The sequence below is a fragment of the Uloborus diversus genome, chromosome 2, assembly GCF_026930045.1.
Source record: "Uloborus diversus isolate 005 chromosome 2, Udiv.v.3.1, whole genome shotgun sequence".
NCBI classification, from domain to species: Eukaryota; Metazoa; Arthropoda; class Arachnida; order Araneae; family Uloboridae; genus Uloborus; species Uloborus diversus.
The window spans coordinates 40,245,588-40,257,639 of NC_072732.1; positions in this window are offsets into that span (position 1 = coordinate 40,245,588).

Consider the following 12,052-nt stretch of genomic DNA (forward strand, 5'->3'; position numbering starts at 1 on the left):
ACTGATAGCATGCAATTCCAAGCCAAGGGAAATTGGGTTCCAAAAATAAAAGAAATATGATAAAACTTTTTGAATGTTACTAAAATTTTATGCGCATTTTACATAATAAAACTCTTCTTAGGCCAATCAATTTTTTTCACCCATTCTTGTCATTGAGTGTATTTAATTAAAAAATCTCAAATTTTTAATTTATTACACTCATATGATTGAAAAAAAATTCGTAAAAATTAGTGCTCTTCATTGATTTACACTAATTTTCTTGGTATTTGTAAGAGTACCAATTTAGTTTTCGTCGGGAGTCATGTAAGTTGGTACACTGTAACAAATTTAGGAAACGTTTCTAGATATATCGGAAACGTCTCCGAAATAGTAAGAATCCTTCATCTAATAGCGAACTCTTCATTATTCAGAAAGCTTTTTGTTATTTCAAGAAATCTAGAAGCGGAAGTGAGGCGCAATGCTTCGAAACGTATTTTATCCTTCCAACACTGGCGCCAGTGAGTCGAAAATAACGAGAGCTTATTTTTTCCTTATCTATGGTTGCTGCAGTCAGCAACTGTTTAGCATTGGATTGCTTGTTATTTCATGTCTAGAAAGTAGTAAAGTGTGTCGAAACTAATTTTACGCCTTTGCATTCTGGGCTGCCCTTGATTTTTTAGACGATGTACGCAGCTATTAAGTTAGTTAATAACGATTTGCTTCTTTACAATTTCCGGTGCGACCATGATTACATATATATTGTGTGTTCAAGCGTGAATAGTTTCAACACACGTTTTTATACTTAATGAAACGAAACTCTTTGGATTACTTATCCAGTTGTAATGGAGGTACTTAGATTTTCTTCCGCTCATGTTCACTTGTAAGTATTAATGAATATTTTAAAACATGTTGTTATATACATTTATATTTTTGTTGATTTGCATTTGATGAGGCTCCAATTGTAACTGTTTTTGGGTTTATTGAATTAATTTAAAGTTATCCTACATACCCTACTTAAAGTTATCCTACATGTGCGCAGTGTACTATTTGTTGTAACCAATTGAAACTGATTAATTACGCAAAAGAAATAAGATTTAGATTTAAAAAGCAATCACAGAAAAGTTATTTCGAAATACTTGGATATACATACATTGGTTCAAAAAAAAAAAATCAGTTGTTTAATTCATTGAAAATATGGTAATGCAAATGTTTTCTAGTATTGTAATATGCTTCACAAAAAATGTGCCAGTATTATTTATTCTTTTTTTATTATAATTTATTCATTTATTTAAAAATATTTATACCATTAGAAAATGGCCGAGTTATCTATTAGTAAGCAACATAGTTATGCAATTAATTCATGTGCTTATTCATTTTGTCAAATGTGGTTGACAATAAAAAATTCCTTGACATTAGTTGTTCGGTAAATAACATTTCCTTCGTGGATATACTAGCTTAATATAGGACAGTCAGAGGCAAAAATTTAACAGCTGCATTTACAAGCCGAAAGAAAAAGAAATATTATTTCATGTCAGTGTTTTAAAAGTGATCCTTTTTTAAATACTATGTTATTAATATACAATGTACATATGGGGAGAAGACGAGGGGCGTTCACCACGCAGACTGCCATTGACATTTTCAAGGATTGCTTTTTTTTAAGGGGGGGGGGGGGCGCTTTACAGCATTTTATGGGTTCACCATTACTTTTATGGTGTGGGGGGTGGGAAATCTCGTATATATGAAATGGAGTAATCATGCAATAGAATTCAATGTTTTAATAAATAAAATATGTAATGCATTTTGCGCATATTGTAAAAATAAAATCAGTAACCTATTTTGATTAAGTATTTATATTTGTGATGAACTGGAAAAGGGCAAGAACAGAAGAATCACCCCGAATGGTTCCAACAGGAGGACTTGGTGTCATATTTAAATTCACCAATTTCTCTGTTGGCACTTTTCGGTACACTTTGTTCGTCAGAGAAATAGACTTGACGCGAAGGGAAGGTAAGTTCTGTCAAATTTTATCCGAAAATAAAAGCTATCAAGTTTGATACAAGATATGTTTTTAAATTCTGCATTAAAAATACAATATGTTGATAATTTTGTCTTGAAAATATTGAGAGAAAAACTGAAATTTAAGATTGTTTAACAAACAATCCCACTTTTGAGAAAGTACCCCTCTCCCCTCCCCTGACGATTTTGTGAATAGGAATGAAACTACTATATTATTTCATAAATTTTCAAAAATTTATAACTGTGCATATGTTATGCTGTTAACCATGCTATTTGTCATTAGAAATTCAGAAAAAAAAAATCCACGAATGTTTCTAAAATTGTTTGTTTCATTGCTGTTAGATATGAAAGAACTGAAACTGATATGGTATGCAATACTATAGTAAAGAATTATATTGAGAAAAAATCACGGAAAAAGGATTCTCAAATTCTCGGAAACGTTTTTGAAAATTGTTTGGAGAGTTCCGAAATACTCGGAAACGTTTTCGAAACTTTCATGAACCACAGCTGCACAGAATACTCAGAAACATTTCTGGAAATTACGGAAAGAGGATTCCGAAATACTCAGAAACGTTTCTGAAAATTACAGAAAGAGTATTCCAAAATACTCAGAAATATTGAAAGAGGATTCCGAAATACTCAGACACGTTTCTGGACATTACAGAAAGAGAATTCCGAAATACTCAGAAACGTTTTTGAAAATTTCATGAACCGCAGCTGCACGATATACTCAGAAACGTTTCCGGATTTTTTTTACAGTGTAGTAAAAACGCAGTAGCCGAATGCTGAGGATGACGGTTAATTTTTTTTTCAAGTTTTTTTAAGGGACATCGATTAGAAAGTAAGAATTTCAAAGGTCTATTTTTCAATTTTCGCGTATTTGACATGCTATAGTGCGGGGGGGGGGGGGAGTCATGACTTTTTAAACCGCTATTAACATTATACGTCCGCATTGTGTTCAACACTTTATGAATAAAATGTAAACGATTTTAGTAATCTTTTCAGTTCACAAATTATTTTTGAAAGGAAGTATTTGAAATGCTACTTCTTTTCATTGCTTATGAAGTTAATTATCGAAGTTTATGCCCTATAAGGTGCCTTATTCCTAGCCGATTTGGTGCTTTTTATTGACATCCAAGCAGTTTCAGAAACCATTCATACCCAAAACCATAGTTCGTTCATAGGGGGAGGGGAATTCATTCTTAAGCATGACCTCCCCCTAAGATGGGTAGTCATTCTTAAGCATAAACTCCCCCTAAAATGGTAGTCTGTATTCGCCCCTGCTGTAGTGTGTCAGCAGCAATCCTGATACTTACACACAAACACATACACACATATACAAGTTTTTACCGTTTAACCTGCAACACCTCTATTTTCGCAACCGTTAGCTCTAGATGCAAACTTCAAACTGCAAACATGTTTAAAATAACATGCAAAGTTAGATATTAAAAGTTTGAAGCGGGAAAGAAATTTAGTTAAAATATACGAAGTCTAACTTTTTATATGGTCCCCAAGTCCCCTACATTACATTTAGAGAAATAATATACATTGAAAATTAATACGCTTTATAACATATGAACCGTTGATATCAAACAGTACAAATCAATTTTTTTTATAATTTGAACTTGCACCATCTGAAATTAGCTTTAAGCTCATTTTACTACAAACCAAAGTGATGACAGTCGTGGTTCAACCATTTACCGATGGACAGTAATCGTAAAAGAATCAGTGCAGTGCTTTGTGCAAAAGTAGCTACTACTCAAAATCTTGTTTCATTGACTTAGGGGCTGCCCATAAATAATGTCGCACCATTTTTCAGAAAAATTGACCTCATTTCCACTTTGTCACACGTCACACTGTTTTTCAGCGGATTTGACCTCCCTCCCACTTTGTCACACGTCAAGCTATTTTTCAATAAATTTGACCTCCTTTTCACTTTGTCATATGTCACACTATTTTTCAAAAAATTTGATCTCATTCCCACTTTATCACATGTCACACTATTTTTCAACATTCATGACCTCCTTTTCACTTTGTCATATGTGACACTATTTTTCAACAGATTTGACTCCCCTCTCACTTTACCAAAGGTCACGCTGTTTTTCATAAGCATATTGTAACATCAAAACCGTGTGATGTCACACTTCTTGTTCCCCTCTCCCTCCCCATAATCACTAACTATCACAATTTCGTGACCCCCCCCCCCTTAAATCTGTGGCATCATTTTGTGAACATTCCCATACACTACTTTTTCTCTCAACAGCTCATATATTACTGCAAGCACGTTTCAGAAAGCTAATCTAACAGATTTAATCAACTAACTGTAAAATCCAATCACCGTTTAATTTCACAGAATATCTAATGGAAGCTTATGCATTGATAAAACCAATATCCCCTAACAAATGAGATAAAACCCTATCTTCGAACAAAGCGTGTTGTTGATTAACTAAGCGAAAAACTGCCTTTTTTTACATAATTAAAAAATAATAATAAGTTTATTCATACGTATAAATAACTACCTTTATTATATGGTACTTCGGAAATAATATTTATTCACCAAAAAGGAATCAAGTAATACTGAGTAAGGTATAAATATTGATTATATTCCGTTGAATACTTGCCTATTAAGTCCACAGAGGCAAAGCCAACAAACTTAGTCTTACCTTTATGGCATCACAAATGTCAATATTTTACTTTTATCCATCCGCTTATTATTCCTGCCCGCTTTTCTTCGCTGTATTTATAGAAGTGGTTATCAGAAAAAAGATATTACAAGATGTTCGCTGTTAATAAGATCTTATTTTAGCTGCTGCCAACATAATTAAATGTTTTTCAGACTATGTTTTCGCTTTTTTTTTCAAAAGTGAAGTGCAGCTGTATATTTGACATGACACGCGTGTATTAAAAGATAATAGGATTTTTCCATCGGAAATGAATTTTGTTTTTTGTTTCACATTTTCTTTTATCATATTGGTGGTTGTTTTACTGACTGGTTAAGACATTCAGTTGTGTCATTTGTTTGATGAATATTTCTGTAACATTTTTTCCCCCGAAACTTTCAACCTTTTAGTTTCCTGGTTTAGGTGTTGACGTGTGCAAACAGAGCTTAAGTGTTTGCGATTACACGTAAAAGCTTTTAAGAGTTTAATTTTCAAGTTATGTTTGGATCCTTGAGATTACTCTTCAAATTAAAATCACTTAATTCAAGGTCGTTATTCAAAGGTCGTCGCTTGCTGTCTTCAAGGCAATGTTCTTTTGATTCTTGCGTAAGGAGTTACTTCAAAATAAAATGCAACTTATGTGTCATCGCCCTATCTATACAGTAAGAAAAATGTACAGCTTAACCACAAAAAATAAAAAATACCGTTTAAAAAAATTTAACATAAAAAATCTATTTATTTTAAGACTGATCAAAGGAATGTATTCCAAATAATTTATTTTAATATCAGTGGCATAAGGAATTTTTATGTTAGATGTGATTTAAAAAATAATTATTCATAATTACCGAGCCTAAGTGCTTGAAGTTAACTACGTGTGACATACGTTAAAAGGTTATAAAGGGATCAAATACTACAGTGATGCGACATAAAACTACATTTCCTAATTAATGTCCACTCATGTTATCTAAGATTCATCTCGACTCGCTATCAACCAACTACAAAACGGATAGATCTGCAACCAAGACCACGGCAAAGTAAGAACAATAAACAACCTTGATCGCTCAAAAAACTATTAATTATTCTTTTTTCACAAAAATAGTGTAAGATGTTTACATTTTAGGGATTGAAAAATGGAGATAGAAAGGCGATTTATTAAACGGGAGCTGTGTCTTTCAAAAACTAAAATCAAAAATTGTTCCTAACTGAAATTTTGAAAACTACTGAAAATCTCGAAAACGCACTTTAATTGAAAAATAAATAATTGCCATATGATTTAATTAAAGCTATAGTGAAAAATGTTTGCTTTCAATTTTAGTCCTTAAAACTTATTTTAATGTGGAATTCCTTTTGGAAGTATCTCTCTAATAGCATTGTTAAAAAGTTAGTGAAACAAGAAATAAACAAATTGGAGTGCTGATGCTATAAAGTTTATCCATAATTAGTGAACACTTTTTACTTTATTCATCCATTGTACTACTTCCAAGATTTCCCGCTTCTTTATTCTATTTATAGAATGCCGAGGTTTAGAAAGCCCCGCGATTTTTACTTCACTTCTTTGCTAACGAGATGTTGTTTATAGCTAATTTATATTTATGGAAAATTTAGTTTGGAGTTTTGGATTTTGCTTTTTTTTTTTTTTTTTTTGTAACCTTAATGCTTGAATTATCACGGTAACAAATACTAATTATACGAATTGCATGTATATTTTTGCTTATTTATGCTTTTTCTGGGAGGCACAACTACATTTTGTTGAATAGTTTAAATTAAAATAAACTAAATAAAAAACTAATAAGATTCTGCAAAAGAGTTCAATGTTTTAGAAGCCAAACAAACTCGTGTATTTGAAAGATCAGAATGTCCTTCTTTGGGAAACTGACGCACACTTTTTTTTTTACTTCCTTTTACAAAAAAGGAAGTATTGTACTCGCGAAAAAAATTTCACCCAAAAATCGGCCTTAATTTCCATTTTGCTCACCTCCTAATGAATGTTGAGTTTTTTTTTTTTTTTTTTCAACCCGACCACACGTAGATATGTGCCTAGGAACGTACAGACACCCGAAATATCCATTTTGATGATCCCCGAGTTAATTACAATGAGTTTTCTCGTGACATCTGTATGTACATATGTCTGTGCGTATGTGCGTATGTATGTGTGTATGTATGTCGCATAACTCAAGAACGGAATGTACTAGAAAGTTGAAATTTGCTACGTAGGCTCCTAGTGGGGTCTATTTGTTCACCTTCCTTTTTGGTTGCATTCGGATGCTCCAAAGGGGACTTTGCCCCTTTTTGGGAGGAAATCATTGTTAATTTCGATGTAAACTCAAGTGGTGTCATAACTTGGCGGACACTTGGTGATATATCGCCAGTCTTTTGGTCGCCAAGTTTTGTCGCCAACTTGGCGACTAATTTAGGGGATATTTTTTTTTTTAAAATCTGGTTTCAATTTGGGTACTGTTGATGATATTTTGAGAGTAAACTTTTGAATCATATTAAAACTGCCAATAATGAGAAAATGACATAAAATTAGAGTAAAAGGAAGTCATGTGATGCACACATCAGCTCGTTTTTTTTTTTTTTTTTTTTTTTTGTAAAACGGAAACTTGACTCTGCATTTGTGTCTGAAAATCTGATTAACTGATGATGAATTTGCACGAAACTATGTCTCTCTGCCTGATTGAAAAATTTAGATGCTAAATATGCAGGTTTAGTTGCTAGCATATTTTAGGGAAAATGTTCAGAAAATGATTTTTTCCAAGCAAGATGATTCTGTTGTGATTTTAATGCTTTTAAAAATAAATAAGCGTTAGTTATAAAAAAAATGTTTAATTTCAAGATTTAACTCTATGATTCCGGAAAAAATCTCAGTTACCCAGGATTTGATTGGATGTGTGTTATTATTCGCGTTAAGATTATTCTTGAGTGCAGCGGAAAAATAAAACTTTGTTAGGTTCTTTTCTTTTTTTTTTCCTGTTAACTGATAGAAAAAAAAAAACAATTATTTTATAGTATGTTTTTATCGCTACTGAAGTTCAAAAAATTAACTATTTACTGTCTCAAAAAATTTGGAATAAAATTTGACTAAAATAAATTTTCTAGCAATGTCTCAAAATAAAAAAAGTATATTTTTGACATGTTTTAAATTTTATAACTCTTTTTAGTGATTTGTGTTTTGACGTATGCATTTGCAAATCTATTCTGCCGTGAGAAGGTAGAAGGGCAGTACCTGCAATTTTTTCATTTTTATTTATTTACTTATTTATTTATTTTGAATTTTCGTCATCTATGGTATTTTGGCTTTGTAGTACAAGCTTGCTTATTTGGTTTCCGTCGAATATAAAGCAAGTTAAAAAAGTCGAAACCTAACGCTTCCTGTTGATCATGTGGAATCCCAAACGTGTTTCTTCAAATACTTCAAAAAACACACTGCTGCAGATAATGTCCTTGACCTCCCCACGGCAGTATTATTACCTCAAATCTACACCAATATTAATAGTTACCCCCAAAAATAATAATACCCCCAATAAATATCTTACCCCCAATATTTATAGTTAATCCCAAACGTGTTTCTTCAAATACTTCAAAAACACATTGCTGCAAATAATGTCCCTGACCTCCACACGGCAGTATTATTACCTCAAATCTACCCCCAATATTAATAGTTAGCCCCAATAATAATAATCTCCCCAATAAATATCTTACCCCCAATATTTATAGTTAATCCCAAACGTGTTTCTTCAAATACTTCAAAAACTCATTGCTTCAGATAATGTCCTTGACCTCCCCACGGCAGTATTATTCAAACTGTGGGAATTCATAAGCGATTTGATCTTCAATTTCATAAAAAATAATTGAGTAAATGGCTTATTATTGGGTGGTAAAAAATCCTATTCTTGATAACAATACTCTTTATCAAACTAGTTTGAATGCGTCACATAAACATTTTCTACTCTTCATAAGACAGATATAAGAGTGACCAACATTATTAAAGAAAGATCTATCGTAACCTTAGTAATGTATTAATCAGAATCTACTTACATAATGTTTTATGAAGACAATATGATAAAGAAAGTAAAAGCTAGGTTACACTAGGATTAGACCAGGGATTCCGAAATTTTCCAATTCGCGGCAAATTTGAAAAATGATAATTTTTTCTACTCGACATCTGTTACCCACACATGTATTGATACCATGGACGCCTCGCGGCCCCCCTCCCCAGGGTGCCGCGGCACACTGTTTGGGAACCCCTGGCAAAGACATATATAGCTAGGGTTTTTTATTTTTTCAAAATAAACGTGTATCTAATGTACTCCATGACACTTTTATAGGAGTGAAATTCATTATGGAAATTATAGCAATGAATTCTATAAAAAAATCAAATTTCTAAAAATGAATTTTTTAGGTGTATCCAATTGTAAATACATGAAATGCGTTTTAGATTCATTGAAAATACCTCTTAATACTCTATGTATGTATTGTATGTCCTTTCTCCAAGTGGTATAAACTAGAAAAAAAGAATAAATGTTTACTTTTCCTTTTCTTCAAGAGTATCTTCAAACCTAATGGCACAATTTCTCCCATCTACAAAAACAGCAAAGTTTTCTGCCCTCTTATTCTATCCTCAGATGAAGAACGATACGGCATCGATCGCCAAAGAGATAATCCCGCAATGCGCGCATTTGTTTCTTGAGTCCTCAAAATTTAGATTTGCTCTTTTGGGCGACTGCTGAGAGAATAAAAGACCTAAACGTGCAATTGTCTCGCATGACCAGGGTATTGGATTACATGAAAGCGCCATGCAGTCCGTATGACCTGGTTACGATGCCTGCATCTTTGCTGCCTATTATGCTGGACATAAAGGTTTCGCGCTTGGAGAGATTCGTTAGAACACGCAGGTGGGGCATGCCTAGAACTAAACGAAAGAGTTAGCAGAGCATAGTCAGCCATTATCCTGATTTCGTGTTCAGTTTTCTTTTCCCATCTGTACCAACAGTTAACGCCCAAACTGACTTCCGCGTGTGGTAACAGCTTCTTAGATTTGTATCCTTATTTTCACAGCTGAGAAAATTAGTGAGATTAGATAAATGGATCCTATTTGAACTTGTAACGACGGATATACAAAGTAGGTACTTAAGCTGCTCACTCTCAGAAACGCATGCTCAGATATCACGAAATTTTTGTCATACTTGGAAAAAATGGATTTATACGAAATGTTGCGAGAGAACGTTTCGTCAAATTGACAAAAATTTCGTGAGAATTAAACATATTTTTTTTAATTCAGCGAGAAAAGAATCATCTTAAATGACAAAATATGTTTTACTATTGAAGACTCATCGAAAAGGAGAGATTTATTTCTGAGATTATTTTGTTGCTTGGGCACATATTTAAAGAGCATTTTCCAATCCTCTAACGGGATAAAAGCACATAAGATTCTTGTAAATACATATCCTACTGTTTTTAAACTAGTGGTTAATCAATGTAATGCCACTGTGACACATCTAATCCGCTAAAAAAACTGATTGGGTACATATACCTCAATGGTTCCTTCTCCCCGGTGTACGACCCTGATACGAGTATAAGGGACGCTCGGGTTATCACAACAACTGCCTCGGGCACCAAAGGAGCCAGAAGGGAAAAAAATATGGAAACACTTTTATGTATGTACTCTTTTTAAACTTGGAAAAAATGGAAAAGTTCCGTTGCGTAACCAGGCTAAGGGAGCCTGGAATAGACATGTGAGTGGGGGCATGACACCAGTGGCTGACGTTTTTTTTCCCTACATATAACAGACATTTGAAATATCATTTCATAAAATATTTCTTTTGAATTTTTCGCATAAAAATTGGCAACTAAGGGGTTAGGTAATTAATGATATCAATAAATTCATATTATTGTAAGAAACATAAAAATTAGATTAAACTAAAATATTGCACTAAGTAATAATGTTCAATACTTTTCCCATTACTTTTAAAATTTGAATGAATAATTTTTTCTCTAGCTTTCAATTTGTTTTCTAAATGTGGGAAGTTTAGATCAATTGTTTGAGGAAAAGAGAGAGAGGTAGACATGTAGATGGGTCATTTTTTGCTTATTAAGTACACAACCATTAAGTGCGAGGAATCAGATGAAACCTTTTATAGAGATAAACATATGCAACAGATTCATGGAAAAAAATATTGGTCCTATTAAAAAATATATATATATATATATATATATATATATATATATATATATATATATATATATATATATATATATATATATATATATATATATATATATATATATATATATATATATATATATATATATATATATATATATATATATATATATATATATATATATATATATATATATATTATATATATATATATATATATATATATATATATATACATACATATTTTGAAAAGCATTATACCATCAGCAATATATATATATACCCGCACTTAAGCGTCATTTCCTCACTAGTGACGGAACGACGAATTCATTGAAATTTGATTCTTAGTAGTTGTCCCTAACTGACATTTGAGTTTATTCACATACAAATATATTCAAACGAGGAAGTAACACGATTATTCAGTTTCCGCGCATTATTTTTCTGTAAAAACAGATGTGTGGGAACGACGGACGCAAAATATGGATTACAGTCAGAAGTAAAAAATTCAGACAAATTAAAGACGCAAATATGTTGTAATATTTTTCTAGGTTTGCAGCTGAAAATTAGTGCATTTTGCTAAAACAAGAAAAAATATTTCGTTGCGATTCTAGAAAGGAAATGGACTATTGTGAAGGCATGATACTAACCGCTGGGGACAAACTTAAAAATAATTAAGCGAACTGATTTTGAATGAAAATTTTATTGTAAATATTTTTTTATGCTTATCTTCTATGTTTTAAAAAAAAGTCACAAAAATGTGAACTTATTGTTTGTTTGCTTAGAAATAATTTTTGTTTCATTTTGGACAAATGAGGGAATGACATTAGGGTACTTTAGACTTACATTAAAGACATTTGAAATAAAATATAGAAATGTTACTTTAAATTATGTTGTTAAACTTTATCCTAAATTATGTTGTAACCCTTTATCTTATGGGAGGAGCGTCCTAGCAAGAGTAATTCCTCATTCTTATTAAAATAGGCAAAAGAGGAATATTTAAGAAAAACAAATACTGAAATCTTGTGCTTTCAGAGCTACCAGTTTTAAAAGGTTGAGACGTTGCAAAGTTCCATAATGAGAGAGGAAACTAGTTTTCAAAATTAGGAGAAGGACAACAAAGACATTCTTTATGCCAATTAGGGCGTACTGATTAATTAAATGATCAGTATGTCCTAAGTAATTAAAACAAGTCTGTTAGACACATTTTTTAATTAATATTTATTTCTAGACTTGA